Genomic DNA, 18,380 nt, shown 5'->3' with positions numbered 1-18,380 from the left:
AATGCAATGCATGAAGAAAACACTAAAAAAATAGCGATTTCTTAAACTTCCTTAATTGCGACTCGCAAATTGTGAGTCGCAATTAAGGAATACCTCCCCATTCATTCCTATGGGCCTAGAGGCCCATAGGAATGAATGGGAGGACATTCTCAAATTGCGAATCTCAATTAGCGAATCACAAATTGAGAATGCAATTTCAAGGGAGCAGGGATGTCCAATGGACACCCTGTTGCACCCCTGAAATTGATCTGTGCACATATGTTGCGCACACACATGCCCTTAGGGCAGAGGTCTTCAATCTGTGGGGCGCGACCCCCAGGGGGGTCGTGGAGTCCTGGGAAGGGGGTCGCAGATTCTGCCAGAGTGCAGTTCCTGGCGTTGGGCTGATTGAGGGTGCTCAAGGCGGAGGCCGCCTAATTCACACCGAGGTGTGAAACACATCAAAGCCTCATTAACAAGTAAAGGTCTTTTAAAGACCTGTGATAGTACTCTGGTGTGCCTTTGTGTGTGTCCAAGCTGTTTCCGCCAGGCTGACATACACGAGCTGGGGGGGGGGGGGGGGGGGGGGGGATTGGGAGGGAGGAGGCTGTAGCCCTTTGAGTTCAATGGACTTAGCTGTGGGTTTATTTTTACTTTTAACGTTTTATATAGCGCTAGTTTAACCCGTAGGTATCAGAGCGCTTTACAAATACACAGTAAACAGCAGAAGGACATTACAATCATATCATTTGTTCAAGTCCCACGGGCCCTCATACCTGGCGCCTGTGCAGGAGAAATGTGGCTGAGAGTGTTCTTCATGGTGAGATGTTTTCACAGCCGGCTGCCACCCCCCTCCCCCCCCCCCACCAAAGAAGGGAGGCACAGAGATGCCCTCCCATGAGAGAGGAAGACGAAGCAGAGAGATACTGACCCCCCACGAGAGAGGCACAGACAAGGTGGGTGAATGAATGATGGGTGGATGGATGGATGAAAGGGTGGACGGATGAAGGATGTATGTATGGATGGATGGATGAAAGGGTGGATGGCTGTATGGATAGAAGGATGAAAGGGTGGACGGATGTGTGAAAAGGTGGGTGGATGAATGATGAGTGGATGGATATAAAGATGAAAGGGTGGATGGATGGATGAAGGATGGATGGATGTGTGAAAAGGTGGGTGGATGGAGGATGGATGGATGAAAGGGTGGATGGAAGGATGAAAGGGTAGATGGATGAGGGATGGATGTATGGATGGATAAAAGGTTGCATGGATGAATGATGGATGGATTTGTGAAAAGGTGGGTGGATGAGTGATGGGTGAATGGATGGATGTAAGGGTGGATGGATGAAGGATGGATGGAAGGATGAAAGGGTGGATGGATGAAGGATGGATGTATGGGTGGATGGATAAAAGGTTGCATGGATGAATGATGGATGGATGGATGGATGTGTGAAAAGGTGGGTGTGTGGATGGACGGGTGGATAGGAAAAGGATGGATGTATGGATGGAACGATGAAAGGGTGGATGGATGAAGGATGGATGGATGTGTGGAAGTGTGGGTTGGTGAATGATGGATGGATGGATGTGATGAGGTCTAACAGGCGCATTTATGGTTGTCGATAGTTGTTTATGATGAGGAGTACTAGTTTCTAGAATCTTTTGTCGGAAGGGGGTCCTTACGCCTAAAAAGGTTTTACAAGGGGGTCTCGGCATCAAAAAGTTTGAAGACCTCTGCCTTAGGGCATGTGTGTGCGCAACATGAAACTTTGAAAAATGCACTTTAGTGCATTTTTTAAAGTTTTTGCAAATTACCATGAAGTTCAACTTCATGGTAATTTGCGATCCCTATTAGCGAAATCGCTATTTTTCTAACTTTCATGCATTGCATTTAAGGAATCTCAATTTGAGATTCCTTAAATTCAAGTAATCGCAATTTTGCGATTTCTTAATTTGCAATTTATGCATTTGGGATGATGCATCCCAAATACAAAAATACCGGTCGCAAAGGGGCAGATTCTGAGAATCTGCCCCTTTGCGAGCGGATTTTACCTTGATGCATCTATGCCTAAATGATTTACAGAGGCCGGGATTTGAACCTGTACTAAGAATTGATTGCAAAATACCGGCTGTAATTTGCGACCAGTATTTTTGCATCCAGTATGATAACTTGTGAACCCTATGTATTATTAGGTCGGCTAGTAAATTATGGATTCCTAGTGAGTTGTAATTCAACCTACCTCATGAATAGGGAGGTCATAAATTAGGTACTAAATTGTGGCCCCATTAGTAATTGCAGCTTCACAGGGATGGTGGCTTGCTGGGGTCAGCAGACCGTAATGTCTGTGATTGCTTTTAAATATCGCAATTAAAAAAAATGGAGCTTTAAAAAAATGTAATTTTCATTTTTTTAATATTCATAAAAGGGAGGGGTCCCTTGGAAACCCCTTCGGCTTACGAATGGCTAACCACTTACTTTGAGGAGATGGTAAGAGATCCAGAATTTGATCACTAAACATTAATACTTATCAATACAGTTCATCATTTGGAAGTGAAGCCTTACACACGCCCCTTCCAAACACCGAATCAGTTCAGGGTCACAAACCCAACCTGCGTTACTCACTACTGAACCACAATTTGTGATTTGTACACAAGAAACTGCATTTTTGTGATCGAAAATGGCCCAATTCAGTGAAAGTTGCAAAGAATGCAAACATGCTTCGTGCATCTATCCCTCGACTCCCCGCTTCCAAGGTCAGCAGCTCTGGCCCATAGGGTGACCAACCGTCCGTAAATTTCACGGACAGTCCGTAATTTCGGCCGTCTGTCCGTTGTCCGTGAAGGATTCTTTAACGGACGCCATTTGTCCGTAATTTGAACTGGTCGCACAACCGGCACAGCTGGCCCCCACCTCCCTTCTTGACTGCGATGCTGCTGAGGTCGGGTGTCACAGACTCCGAGGCAGTACAAAGGCTCAGATACCCATCAGCATTGGCGAGGCACAGCGGGATGGCAACCCTCACACCTTCAGCCCTTGATGAGCTGTTAAGAGGGGCTTGAAGGTGACAGAGGGAGGGGCGGCAGCTTCGGAGCAGGGGCATCTATTCAGATGCAAACAGCACTGAATGCGTCTTGTATCTTCTATTGGTGTGAGACATTCCCTTTCTGCCCAGGGTTCCAAATATCCTAGAACCGGCCCTGATTACACCGAGGCATCATGTGGTTCACCTCACAGAGCTAATGTCACTAAATTGTTAACTAACCTCGATTCTTCAAACATGCAGTCTATATTGAAATAAAATAGAGAAATGGCACAATCACACTCACACTGATTAACAAAGTATGGAGGACAATCAGTTAAATCAGTTGTCTTGGAGTATCTCCTTTCAGTACTGTACATCAGTGTGGGGGAAGGGGGCAAAACTAACATTTTGGAAACAGAGCCTGTCTTCTCGTTGTCTTGTCCAGGTGGGGGTGAGGAGCCCTCCCCCACCCTGGAAGAGACCAAGATGATACTAGAATACTGCATACCCACCCCTGTGTCCACCCTGGTGGATCCTGTTCCCCCTCCAGTGATGGCTCTTGTCCCCCCATGTGGTGGCTCCTGTCCCCCCCCCCTGCCTGTGATGGCTCCTGTCCCCCCCTGTGGTGGATCCTGTCTCTGCCCAGGGTGGCTTCTGTCCCAGTCCGGGAATGGCTCCTGCAGTGAGGGTGAAGTTCTTGATGGGCCTCTTCTCAAAAAGGCTCAGCACAAAATTAATATGAAAAGGTGGGCTAGTGAGTAAGTGAAGGGATGGGTGGATGAATTAGTGAAAGGGGGAATGGATGAATGAAAGATTGCATAGATGGATAATGGGAGGGGATGGATGGATTGATGAGTGAGTGGAATGATGGAAGAGAGAAAAAGGAAATAGCTGGATGTATGGGTGGAAGGGTAGATGGATGGGTAAAAGGATGGATGAGTGAAAAGGTGGATGATGAGTGAAAAGGTGGATGATGAGTGAAAAGATGGATGATGAGTGAGTGGATGGATGAGTGAAATGATGGATGAATTGATGAATTAATAAGTGCAAGGGCGAATGGATGGACGGATGAGTGAAAGGGTGGATGTAAGGATGGATGAGTGAGTGAAAGGGAAGGTAGATGGACAAATAATGAATAGACCAGTGAAGGAGTGAAAGGATAAATGGATGAGAGAAAGGATGGATGAGTGATAGGGTCAATGGATGGATTCATGAGCAGATGAGTAGATGGATGGATGGATGGAGGGAGGGTGGGTGGATGGATGGAAGGAAGGATTGCTAAGTGAAAGAGTTGATGGAGAGAGAAAGGGAGGATGATGGATGAAAGGGTGGATGGGTGGAAGGATCAGTGACTGGGTGGATGGATGAGTAAGTGAAAGGATGGCTGAATGGGTGAAAGGGTAAATCGCTGGATGGATGAGTGAATGGATGGATGGGTAGAAGAGTGGAATGATGAGTGTACAGATGGATAGGGTGAAAGGGCGGATGGATGGATAATGGATGGATGAGTGAAAGGATGGATGAGTGAAATAAAAGATGGAAGGATACATGATGGATAGGTTTGCAAATGGCTGAATATATCTAGATATGGCTGGGCTTACTTATATACAATTGCGCGACCTCGGACGTGTCTGTAAAACTTATCCAAATGTCCTGAAGTTGTGTCCTGAATTTTGACCTCCTGTCCTGAATTTGTGTCCTGAATTTTGACCCTTTGTCCTGAATTTTTACACTCACCGTCCTGAATTTGCACCAATGCCAGTTGGTCACCCTACTGGCCCGGGCCACTGACCCTGAATGGAAGGCAGGTTGTGCATATGGAGGCTGCAGTCGTGCACCGACAGCTGCAGCTGCAGGTCACAGCTCTGTCCCTTCGGACACCTGTGGTACCCTGACAGAAGGATCCGGGAGACGCCGGCCCTCTTCATTTATTTAACCCTCTCCTAGGACTTCCTGCTTTTCCTGAAGTTTCAAGGTGATATTTTAATAACATATGATTAGCGTCACTTGCCCTATTTACACCTAACGTGCATTTTTTATATGTGTAGTGAAGTGGTTTGCTAGATTCCAGCATATGTTGCAATGTGCACTTCTTAAGTGCTCTTGCCACACTTTCAGGCTGAGTCACAGGGAGTTTTCTCAGCTTTGATGGAGAGGGATGTCTCATCTTGTCTGTGTTGCCTGGATGAGCCTTCGGGGCTTGTGTGTCTAAAGCTGAGTTTAAAGCTCTTCAAAGACAACTCCGCACAAAGCTTTGCTCTCTTTGGATACATCTTAGGAGAAAAGGAGAAAATATATCCAATGACTGAATTGCAGATTGTGTGACCGTGAAGCCTGGGCTAAAAGCCTTGCTTCACCGCTTGGACAAGCTGTGTGATCCTTGGCATATCCGTCTGCTTTACTCTCATTCACCTCAAACAACCCCGGAGCATCTCAGCCTAGAGCACGAACCTCCTAACTCTTATCTTGTTTCAAGGCTGATAATGAGGATCCATATCAAATAACGCATTGTCTCTTGGTTCACTCAAGGCACCCTCCAAGGGCTGCTGAATCCTATCGGAATCTTCGTGAATTATGTTTACTGTCCCCTAAGATTTCTGTGGGGACCCACTATTTCATCATTCCCGCACAGGACCTAAAAACCCTCCTTCAAGCTCTGGTACTGTCGTGCATCAAATACAACATCTCTCTGTTGCTGGATTTCACTAAATCTCATCTATTCACCATTTCAAGTTGTTCTCTGGACGTTTTCATGACATAAAAGAGCCTGGGGGCATATTATCAAGGAAACGCGATAAATATCGCATTTCCCACTTTGGGAGATTCTGTTTAACGCCCCGTATCGCCGGATGTAATCGCCGAGATATCGCGTTATTATCAATGCCTATCTCCAAGGCGATTAAATCCTGCGATAGCGGCGTGAAACAGAATCGCGCAAAGCGGGAAATGAAATATTTATCGCGTTTCCTTGATGATATGCCCCGTGGCCTCAGCCGTATAATCCACCTGCCATAATAAGTATGGCTAAGTCAGTTACAAACCAGGCTTTACAAACCCGCGATAACCGCGGTTAGCACAGTTTATTTTATTGCATTGTGGGTTTGCACGAGGCTTGCTAATATTGCGCTGCCGTGTCAGCGCGTATTTCCATGGAGAAATGGAAAGGAACGCCTACTTTGCATGTCATTAGCGATATTCATCGCTGACATGCAAAGTGGATTTAAAAGGGCTGCTTACTCAAGGAAACACGCGTTAGCGTGTCCTTGATAATTGTGCATTAAAAAAATCGCTGCTTTTCAGCCGAAAAGGGCCTCTAAAGCTGCGGTATTCAGCTTGATAATCTGCCCCTTGGTTCTTCTGGGCCTTCGCACCCGTTCCATTGCCCGTTTGCAGCACTTTGAGTTTTTCCTGTAGTAGCCCTCCAAGCCAGAGCGGAGGAGTCATCCAGTTCCAGAGGACACGGGAATAGGTTGAAACATGGGCGAGCAACAAGACTAAAGTACCTAATAGGAGTTCACCCCTCCCTGGAACCGAACGGCCATGGAAATACTGTGATTTATGAATTTTAACATTGATGGACCCAGACATAAAGTTAGTCAATCTAGCATGATAAGCACACCTCAGTGAGTGTGTAATAAACCAATAACACGTGGTTTAACTTGTTACCACTCACTTTATCACTTTTCAACACAGTATAGAGAGGGCCTGAAGAAAGCTTCTTTATTTTTTCGAGAGCTGAAACGTGTTGACCAAAAGATAATCCAGACACTAATTATAGCTCTGACACATTACTCATCTCATTGTTTTAATATACCCTAGGCCACTGGGAATAAAGTTTTGAGAAGTGATTTCCTAGAGGTATTTGTAATTTCTCTTCACCCCAGCACCATCACACAAAAACAAAAAAACGCTCCGATGTAATCAGGTGTTGTAGCACAGCTGGGTAGCATTCGGCCACCCAGCTGGGAACCCAATGATGAAGCATGACACCAACCAGGTTGGTGTGTGGTGGAAATTCTATATAACCACAGAATCCCCACCTTTAGACTGCCCTCCAGGCTGGATCTGGATAAATATTACAACAAAGGTCCTGCGGCTCTGTGATGACTCGGCACAGCCCCAGAAGTAACTTTACGACGTTGACGTTGCACACTGACGTCAGTTTCTTGTATCTTTCTCCTTCCGCACCCTCAGACGATGGCCTTAGAACAAACTGTATGAGACAGTGTGCTGAATTCTAACTTTGTCACATTTTATAAAACGACCACTCCACAGAACATGGAGCCGGGAGGGCAGTGAGGAATCTGCAGTTAGACAGAGTATCCACCAGAAAGAGCGTTACTGGAGGTAAGTACCTTGTCCAGCTGATGAATACCTCCAAACAGATACTCTTCACCTTTAGAACAGATAGCAGTACCTTCCACAGTTTGGAGGATCTGAGGAACGGACTCAGACCATCAATTTCTGCAGGACCGAGGGGGTGAACTGACCTCACCGCAGGACCTGGCAGCAATGTTTTGTGAACATTTGCACTGATATCCCTGTTGCATCATTTCAAAAGTCTAGATCAGGCACCCCTCATGCCAAAGCCTTTGTAGCAGCTTTGGGAATAGTGGAATGAGTCCACAGCCCCTCTGCGGCTGCATCACGGCCTGTGCATAGCAGACTGTGATGCAGAGGACTATAAATCATTACAAGGTCCTCTTTTCACAGTGTTGGACAGGCCTCGTGCACGGGCCGCTCCATCCCCGCATAGGAAGACCCGAACGCCGGCTCTCCCAGTGTCACCAGAAGAACCACCCCGACAACCCACAGAAGCAACCTGCAACCCGTCCCCAACGGGACGCCTGCTCCCGAACATCCCGACATCGGCCGGCCCGGGCCACCTTCAGCAGCAATGCCCCGGCTCCGCCGCCATCTTGGACACTGCACCACGAGGCCGCGTGGCCTCAGCTCGACCCCAACCCTGGGCCTGGCCAGGCCCCGACATCGAGGCACCACCATCCACCCAGGAGGAGAAGAGACCACTTGGCAGGTCAATGGGAGAAAGGAGTGTCGATGGCTCTCCCCCGCCAGGTGCCGATCGCCCCCAGCCTCCCCGGGCGCTGGCTCCACCCCCCTGCTGGGTGTCTGGACTCCCTCATCCCGGACCTCCCGACCTCCAAGTGCGAGGGTCCGGACATCAAAGGAGACCAGACCTATAACTGGGGCAGCTCCAGAGCAGGAAGGCAGTTGTATCCTGGAGTCGAGAGACACCTTGAAGAACTCATCCCTGACGGACTGCTGGCGCTGCCGCAGCCCTGCCTTGTGAATCATCGATCCTGCCTGCTGGCGCTGCCGCGGCCCTCTGCAACCTACACCTTCAACGGGACCTGCTGGGGCTGCCGCGGCCCATCCTTGTGAACCATCGTTCCTGCCTGCTGGTGATGCCGTGGACCTCTGCAACCTACACCTTCGTCGGGACCTGCTGGCGCTGCCGCGGCCCATCCTTGTGAACCATCGTCGGGACCTGCTGGCGCTGCCGCGGCCCATCCTTGTGAACCATCGTCGGGACCTGCTGGCGCTGCCGCGGCCCATCCTTGTGAACCATCGCTCCTGCCTGCCGGCGCTGCCGTGGCCCTTCTCAAGTGAGACTTGTCATCCTAGCCAGCCGGCGCTGCCGCTGCCCGACCTTCCCGATCTCCGAGCTCGAGGATTGTGAGCTACCCATCTTGCCACCCCGTACCAGACCGGTACCAAGACTGTCCCGTTACCCTTTCCTCCTCAAAGACTAGAATTGAGAGGACCTTCGTGTCCCGACCTCACTGTACCGTTGATACCTCTGCTTTAAGAATCGTATATAAAGAGTGTTGACCTCATCCTTGTGTGGTGTCCATCTGTGGGGGGGAAGTTACTTGTCTGTACGATCGCTGGAGACGGCCCTCACTGGAGGCCTCTCCCCCTGTCCTCGGCCGACCCTCCAGGTCCCCGTCTAACATTGGTGGCCAGCGGCGCGATCCGAACCAACGCGTAATCGTACAGAGAGTGACTCACCCCACGGCTCAACCACAATGACAACCAAAGAGAGCGGATCCACGGAAAAATTCCAGATGGAGAAATTAGAAGAGTATAACCACAGGGAACTAAATAAGTTCTGCATAGAACTAGGCATTGCTACCACAGGACTGAGCACAAAAGACGACTTCAAAAAAGCCCTAGAATCTTGGGCGGAGACGGGTACGACCGTACCCCAAAACCAAAACATCGAGACGCCAGAAACAAGCACCACTCCGGCAGAAGGAAGGAGATCGGGTCTCTCCCCGGAGGAGATCCGAGAACGAGAGAAAAGCAGACTCCATGAATTAGAGTTGGCACGACTTCGGTTGGACGGAGAACTGAAATTGGCGGAACAAAAGATAACATTGGAACACTTGCGGCTCAGAGAGGAGTGGGAAGAAAAGCAAAAACAGAGAGAGTTAGAAGAGAAAAAACTGGCCTACGAACATGAGCGCAACCTAGCAGAAATAGAGCTGCGGAAACAAAATAAAGACCTCGGGGTGCCCGAGCGCCCAAACACTCCTGGCCCTGCAGACCCTAAAGTCTACATCCCCGAGGATGTCGTCCGAGATTATTATAGGAATGACGATATCCAGCAATGGTTCAAGGCCTACGAGATAGCCATGACCTCCCACCGGATTTCCCGAAGTGACTGGGGAGCCGGGTTATGGGGGAGGTTCGTCAACGAAGGGCGCGGCGCCCTGCTGCAACTGCCAGACCATCACATGACGTCCTACGACCACATGAAGGCAGCCCTCCTCACTCGATACGGACTCACGCCCGAGATGTACCGCCAGCGGTTCCGCGACTGCAAACGGATCCCGGGTACAACTTGGGTGGAGTACGTGAACTTTTTCAGCAGAGCATTCGAGGGGTGGATCAAGGGCAGCCAGGTAACCACCTACGAACAACTCTTTAACCTCATTGTGTGGGAGCACCTCTCCAACAATTGCTTCGTCGAGCTCAGGCAGCACCTCCTCGACAGTAAACTGACTGAACCTCGGCAGCTCGCCGCCGAAGCTGACCGATGGGAAAGCACTCGAGTTTCCCGAAATGGACCCAGCGAGCCAAACAGAACCAACCAAGGTCCCCATCGCCCCCGAGGAGGAGGAGGCCAGGGACGGGGCCGAGACGCCGCCCCGGCGGCTCCCGCCAGCAACACCCCGCCCCCGGCCGGCAGGGGAAACCCCCTGATGCGTCCGGGGTTCCGAGCCAACGTCACTTGCCATCGGTGCCAGCGAACCGGCCACTTTGCCAACGACCCTAATTGCCCAAAGAACCAGAATCCTATACCTCGCCAGGTCGCTGCCGCCGCCCTGGGAGCAGAGCAAGCCCCAGAAGATTATGAAGAATACGAACAGGAACAGCCCGAGTGGGAACCAGCCGCCATGTCCCTGGTCTGCCTAGGGGAGAGAGACATGATTCCGCGGGCTCCCCTACCCGCCAATACGAGAAAGTACAGCCAGTGGGTAAACATAAATGGGCGCAAGGCCGAAGCCCTACGCGACACCGGGGCCAGTGTGACGGCGGTCCGCTGTCATCTGGTAACCCCGGAGCAGATCCTGCCAAACGTCCTTTGCCCCGTCCGATCAGCGGACAACTCAGAAAGCCTGTGTCGGATGGCCTGCGTCCCCTTCGAGTGGGGAGGAGTGTCCGGAATGCTGAAGGTGACTGTCCGCGATGATGCCCCGGTAGACTGCCTCCTGGGGAACGACCTCGAAAGTTCCCCCTGGGCAGCCGTTGAAAGAAGAGAGCACCTGGGGATGTTGGGCCTCCCTGAATGGGCCTGCATAACGACCCGGTCCATGGCCGCCCGCGCCATCTCCAGTCCCGAAGAACACGAATGGCCAGAGCCTCCTCCCCCGATCGTCCCAGAGGGAGACGCCCTAAGTACCGATCTCCCAGAACAAAACAGAGAAGAGCCCGTGCAACTCCAGGACCTTCCAGAACTGGCTCAGTGGCGACAGGAAGGTGGTCCCACCCAAGAACAATTCCGACAAGAACAGAAGACCTGTCCCTCCCTCGAGGGACTCAGGCAGCAAGCCCTCGCCCAGAGCGCGGGAGACACCGCGGGGGCACACTGGATTTATTGGGCCAATGACCTGCTCTACAGCGAGCCAAGAATTGCGGAGCTGGGGGCCAGTCGGGTGCTGGTGGTGCCCCTCCGCTTCCGAAACTTCCTTTTGAACTTAGCGCACGATGTCCCTCTTGCTGAACACTTGGGACAAGACAAAACTTACAACCGCCTGGTGACACACTTTTACTGGCCCAAAATGCGAAATGATGTCTCCAACCACTGCCGGACCTGCCCCACCTGCCAGGCCAGCGGGAAGAGCGGCCGAAAGATTAAAGCACCCTTGCAACCCTTTCCCGTCGTCACCACCCCGTTCGAACGGGTGGAAATAGACATTGTGTGCCCCTAGACCCCCGAACAGCCCAGGGGCACCGGTTCATCCTAGTCCTGGTGGACCACGCCACCCGGTACCCCGAGGCCATTCCTCTTCGAACTGTGACAGCACCCGTGGTAGGCCGAGCCCTGATGGGGATCTTCTCTCGAGAGGGCTTCCCCCGGGAGGTCGTCAGCGACAGGGGCACGAACTTTATCTCAAAATACATGAGGTCTCTCTGGCAACAGTGTGGGGTCACCTACCGCTTCACGACCCCTTATCACCCCCAAGGAAACGGACTGGTCGAGCGGTTTAACCGTACCCTCAAGGGAATGATCATGGGCCTGGAAGAACCCCTACGTCGCAAATGGGACGTGCTGCTCCCATGCCTCCTCTTCGCCTATCGAGAAGTTCCCCAGAAATCCCTCGGCTTCAGCCCATTCGAGCTCCTGTACGGACACCCCGTCCGGGGCCCCCTCAGCCTGGTCAAGGAAGGATGGGAGATGGCCCCCCAGAAGACCCCTCCGGACGTGTACAAGTATCTCCTGACCCTCCGCAACCAGACACGGCGATTCAGGGAACTCGCCAAAGCCAACCTTGAGGCCAGTCAGGAGGACATGAAGAAATGGTACGATCAACATGCCTCCTCCATCGAGTTCGAACCAGGCCAGCAAGTATGGGTGATGTCTCCAGTCGAACCTTGTGCCCTGCAAGACAAGTGGACAGGACCCTTCAAAGTGATAGAGCGCAAGGGTCCTGTCACCTACCTAATAGACATGGAGTCCCCCCGGAACCCGCTCCGAGTCCTCCACGCAAACAGACTCAAACCCCACTTCGTACGCTCGGAGCTCAGCCTACTAATGGCAACGGATAGTGGGACAGAAGAAGACTCCGAGCCCCTCCCGGACCTACTGAGGACCCGTGAAAAAGATGGCTCCGTGGACGGGGTCAGACTCTCCGAGGCCTTGTCCCCGGAACAACACCAAGACTGCCGGGCTCTCCTGCTGCAATTTTCGGATCTGTTCTCCCTCACCCCAGGGGTCACCCCCTGGTGCCTTCATGACTAGGACACTGGGGATAGTCCGCCTATTCGACACAGGGCGTACCGAGTGCCAAATAGAGTGCGCACCTGCATCCAGGACGAAGTCTCCAAAATGCTGGCGCTAGGAGTGATCGAGCCCTCCGACAGCCCCTGGGCCAGCCCAGTCGTACTGGTCCCCAAGACTGCCGCCACGGGCGTCGCCCCCGAGCTCAGGTTCTGTGTAGACTATCGGGGCCTGAACGCTGTTACCCGAACCGAGGCTCACCCCATCCCCCGGGCGGATGAGCTGATTGACCGCATGGGGGCCGGCCGCTACCTGAGCATCTTCGACCTAACAGCGGGCTACTGGCAGATCGGCCTCACCCCCAGAGCCCAAGAGCGATCCGCATTCTCCACCCCGGATGGCCACTACCACTTCAACATGATGCCATTCGGCATGAAAAACGCCCCAGCTACTTTCCAACGACTCGTGAACAAGGTATTGGCGGGCCTCGAAGAATTCAGCGCCGCCTACCTGGACGATATCGCTGTGTACAGTCGTCACTGGGCCGACCACCTTCACCACCTCAGAGAAGTCCTGCACGCCTTCCAGCGGGCTGGCCTCACCATCAAAGCCAGCAAATGTCAGATCGGCCAGGGGTCCGTGACCTATCTCGGACACCAAGTGGGGAGCGGCCTGGTGGCCCCCCTTCAGCTCAAGATCGCTGCCATCCAGTCCTGGCAACCTCCTGTCACCCAAACCGAGGTCCGAGCCTTCCTAGGGCTCACCGGATACTACCGGCGGTTTGTAAAGGACTATGGTAGCATTGTGGGGCCCCTCACAGAACTCACCTCCAAGAAAAACCCCAAAACCGTCAACTGGACTCCGGACTGTCAAGCGGCCTTCGAGAAGTTGAAGGCCGCCATGTGCACCGCCCCCGTGCTCCAGGCCCCCGACTACAGCCGGGAATTCATCGTCCAGACGGACGCCTCCGATCATGGCGTTGGGGTAGTACTCTCGCAACTCAACGCTGAGGGAGTCTACCAGCCAGTGGCCTTCATCAGCCGACGCCTGCTGGCCCGAGAGCAGCGCTGGAGCACCATCGAGCGGGAGGCCTTCGCAGTAGTATGGGCCCTCAAAAAGTTCCGGCCCTACCTCTTCGGTACCCATTTCAGGGTACAAACAGACCATAGACCCCTGCAATGGCTGATGCAGATGCGGGGGGAGAACCCAAAACTGCTGCGATGGTCCATCTCCCTGCAAGGGATGGACTTCACTGTGGAGAATCGCCCTGGCCAAGACCACGCCAACGCAGACGGCCTGTCACGCTTTTTCTGCCTCGGCGAGGAGAGTACCCAAGAAGATGGGTGACTCTCCCTGCCTTCAGCTGGGGGGACGCATGTTGGACAGGCCTCGTGCACGGGCCGCTCCCTCCCCGCATAGGAAGACCCGAACACCGGCTCTCCCAGTGTCACCAGAAGAACCACCCCGACAACCCACAGAAGCAACCTGCAACCCGTCCCCAACGGGACGCCTGCTCCCGAACATCCCGACATCGGCCGGCCCGGGCCACCTTCAGCAGCAATGCCCCGGCTCCGCCGCCATCTTGGACACTGCACCACGAGGCCGCGTGGCCTCAGCTCGACCCCAACCCTGGGCCTGGCCAGGCCCCGACATCGAGGCACCACCATCCACCCAGGAGGTGAAGAGACCACTTGGCAGGTCAATGGGAGAAAGGAGTGTCGATGGCTCTCCCCCGCCAGGTGCCGATCGCCCCCAGCCTCCCCGGGCGCTGGCTCCACCCCCCTGCTGGGTGTCTGGACTCCCTCATCCCGGACCTCCCGACCTCCAAGTGCGAGGGTCCGGACATTAAAGGAGACCAGACCTATAACTGGGGCAGCTCCAGAGCAGGAAGGCAGTTGTATCCTGGAGTCGAGAGACACCTTGAAGAACTCTTCCCTGACGGACTGCTGGCGCTGCCGCAGCCCTGCCTTGTGAATCATCGATCCTGCCTGCTGGCGCTGCCGCGGCCCTCTGCAACCTACACCTTCGACGGGACCTGCTGGCGCTGCCGCGGCCCATCCTTGTGAACCATCGATCCTGCCTGCTGGCGCTGCCGCGGCCCTCTGCAACCTACACCTTCGTCGGGACCTGCTGGCGCTACCGCGGCCCATCCTTGTGAACCATCGTCGGGACCTGCTGGCGCTGCCGCGGCCCATCCTTGTGAACCATCGTCGGGACCTGCTGGCGCTGCCGCGGCCCATCCTTGTGAACCATCGTTGGGACCTGCTGGCGCTGCCGCGGCCCATCCTTGTGAACCATCGCTCCTGCCTGCCGGCGCTGCCGCGGCCCTTCTCAAGTGAGACTTGTCATCCTAGCCAGCCGGCGCTGCCGCGGCCCGACCTTCCCGATCTCCGAGCTCGAGGATTGTGAGCTATCCATCTTGCCACCCCGTACCAGACCGGTACCAAGACTGTCCCGCTACCCTTTCCCCCTCAAAGACTAGAATTGAGAGGACCTTCGTGTCCCGACCTCACTGTACCGTTGATACCTCTGCTTTAAGAATCGTATATAAAGAGTGTTGACCTCATCCTTGTGTGGTGTCCATCTGTGGGGGGGAAGTTACTTGTCTGTACGATCGCTGGAGACGACCCTCACTGGAGGCCTCTCCCCCTGTCCTCGGCCGACCCTCCAGGTCCCCGTCTAACACACAGCTTTTGTCTTTCTTTGCCCCACGACAAAGAGCTGGTCATCCACACAAGTGACCTTTGTGTGGTTGATGTAAAAGCTGAGCACTCTCTTAAGGTCAAGACAATAGAGTTCTTCTTCCTCTTTTGAGAGGTGAGGAGGAAGAAAACACAGGCAGAGTGATTGACTGGCCCATATGAAAGGGAGGCACGACCTTTGGTAGGAAGACAGCCTGGGTCCTCCATACAAAGCTGCCTGGAAAAAAAGGTGGTGTAAAAAGGTTGTACTGAAACACCTAATATTCTTACAGAAGTAATTGCAATGCAGAAGACAGATTTTACTGTTAAGAGCCTCAAGGAATAGCCATGCATACGCTTGAAGGTTGTGCACAAGAGAACTGTCAAGACCAAGGGCCTCATTAGGATGGCGGTGAATCAGCATCCTCCGGGCCGGCGGAAGCCACCGCCGGCCCGGAGGATGCGGATTCACAGCCGTGGTCACTGAAAACACCCACCGCCAGATTAGGATGGTGGTGGGATTTCAGTGGGACTAGCGGCGGACAGCAGGTCCGTCCACTGCTGATCCGCAGGTTTTCGAGGGCTATTTGGTGGCGGTGTCTGCAAGACACCGTCAGCCAAATTAAGATGTGCATTGCTACATACTTTTCCACTGCGGCTTTTCTGGAGTGTGTCTCCTATTGAGTGCCTTGGAGGAAACCCCAGAGCACAGAATTGTTGACACAATCTTGGCAGTGGCGAATATACTTGGCCAAGACATATCCCATTGATTAAGGATACCCTGCGCTCCCTCAGGATGGAGACACCACTCGTAGCCCCCCAGATGACCCTTACTCAGTTTGTACGGGTCGCTAGGTAGCTGGTGACCAGGAAGATGTACTGCTGAGCTAGACACGTCAAGAGGCACAGTCCCCCCTAGCACAGCATCCAGAACCTCACTCCGTCTGCTTGTTACAGAACCCCACGGAGGCCGTGCTGCCTGCACAAGAGAACCTGCGCCAACCTTTCTTTGATGAATGGCAGGACAGCTTAGAGTCAGACAGATCACCTGAAGCTCCAGAGGAATGATACGGGGTTCTGGCTATCCACCAAAGACCTCTGGTCTCTGCCTCCCCGATTGCCTCCCAATTTAGCAGGTTGTAATCTCCTTTGTAATCTGAAGAGAGTCGGAGGGACAGCCTTGAGGCTGGGCCCTCTGCAACCTGAGGAGCCACTGCGGGGCACGTGTGTGCCATCTGACATTTGGGGTAAAGAGGATACAAGAGGCCTCAGAGCTCTCTTGATTAAAACCCAAGACTGATCTCAAAACATCAGAATCATTTCCTAACTGTCCCAATGTGGCCCTGTCCAAAACTGTCCCATTGAATGGGATTCTCTGTGCCTTCAGCTCATTGCTGGTGAAACTTGCTTCAGGCGTTCAGAGGTCATCCGGAGGGGGTCTACCACTGACTGCAGCGATCCCACCTTTGCAGCCAGTCATCAAGGGACAGGAACAAGCATACTCCTGACCTCCAAAGGAGGCAGCGACCACCCCCTTCACTCTCAGGGAACATTGAGAGCCTGAGGTGAGGCCGAAGGGGAGAGGATGCATTGAAAGTGTTCCTGCTCTACCTTGAACTGCAGGTAGCGTTTATGGCCGTGAATACAGGATACATGGAAATATGAGTCACGCAAGGCCAACAATGCCACCCAGCTTCCCGCGCACAGATTCAACAGTTTCTGAGCATTTCGAACCTGTCCTTCCGCAGAAGGGTGGAAGGAGCCCAAGACCAGGCCTAGGCCTCTGTCCTTTGGACTGAGGAACCTGTGCTAGTAGCATTCATCTCCCTTCACTGAGACCAGAACCCACTCTGTGGGCCCCCTGAACTACAGAAGGTTGGCCTCCTGTATCGGGATTGCAGAGCGATTCTCTAAAAGTGGCTTCAGTGTGGGAGGAAGGTGTGGTAGGGAGGAGATGAAGGGAAGGGCACAGCCCCTTTGAACAATTTGTAAAACCCACCTGACCGATGTCATGGATCTCTAGCCGGGGAGGAAATGCCGTATCACGCTTCCTACTGGCCAGGCCATGAGCCCGAGAGGGCACAATAAAGCAGTATGGCCGCCGCTGCAACAGTGGAGGAAGACGGTGAGGATTGCGACCCTTGCTGGTTGGAGCAGTTTGTATGGATGCCACGTCTGTAGCCTTGAAAGGACAGGGTTGGCTGGTGGGAGGGCAAGCACGGTCTGTAAGGTAGCCCAGTAGAATAGCTTTATTTTGCATTGGTGGGGAAATTGTTCAGCTGGTGCCAATAGTGTCGTCGATCGCGCTTTGGTGCGACTATCATTGAATCCTTTCAGGACTAAAGAATTCTCTGGATTAAATCTGGTGCCTGGGGATATTCCAAAGGTACGAAATCTTTGGTAAGAAGTTTCTATGAGATGCATATGGGATATAGACATATAATGTATAATTAAAAATCACTTAGAGAAATAAGATATATTGTCTGTGCATTCTGAGATCAAGGGTGTGGGGGAAATTCGATGAAACCCAGTGAGGCTGAGGTTGCAGACACCTGCCACTTCTATGGAAAAGAGAACAGGAAGCATCACCATTTGAGGCTTAGAAGATCTATCGAGGGTGACCCCATTCATTTTGGGGTAACACAAGATGATAGGTACAATATCTTAGCATTTGAAGATCAAGGAGACAGTACAGTTCTGCGTTTTAGTTCTAAAAAACGATGGCTAGATTAAATAAAGTCCATACCTTCTTCAGTGTTTTTAAGTGTGTATACACACACACTTCTGTGCAAACACTGACTAACCAGGATTCTCAGCCTGACGACAGAGAATTACTTAAGCTGTGAATCTATGAAATCTATCAAAGCTGGAGAAACAGCTGCCATTGTTACTGCCACTCAAACCTGCAATTCAGATCTTTGCAGCAGGCAAAACCAGAGGCTGCAAAGTGTTGAACTGTGGGATACCAGACACTGACCATTGATTCATTCATACTCTCTCTCTCTCTCTCTCTCTCTCTCTCTCTCTCTCTCTCTCTCTCTCTCTCTCTTACTCTCTCTCTCTCTCTCTCTCTCTCTCTCTCTCTCTTACTCTCTCTCTCTCTCTCTCTCTCTCTCTCTCTCTCTCTTACTCTCTCTCTCTCTTACTCTCTCTGTCTCTCTCTCTCTCTCTCTCTCTCTCTCTCTCTCTCTCTCTCTCTCTCTCTCTCTCTCTCTCTCTCTCTCTCTCTCT

At 52.6% G+C, this 18,380-nt stretch overlaps 1 protein-coding gene across 1 annotated transcript in view; it reads right to left on the bottom strand.

Moving 5' to 3' along the window:
* Positions 1–18,380, bottom strand: part of CCDC180 (coiled-coil domain containing 180) — a 618,906-nt gene that overhangs the window by 67,296 nt on the left and 533,230 nt on the right. The gene's annotated exons all lie outside the window — the stretch shown is intronic.

Source organism: Lissotriton vulgaris, chromosome 5 (genome assembly GCF_964263255.1).
Source record: "Lissotriton vulgaris chromosome 5, aLisVul1.2, whole genome shotgun sequence".
NCBI classification, from domain to species: Eukaryota; Metazoa; Chordata; class Amphibia; order Caudata; family Salamandridae; genus Lissotriton; species Lissotriton vulgaris.
The sequence above is the reverse complement of the archived record's forward strand: the minus strand, read 5'-3'. Positions and strand labels throughout refer to the sequence as shown.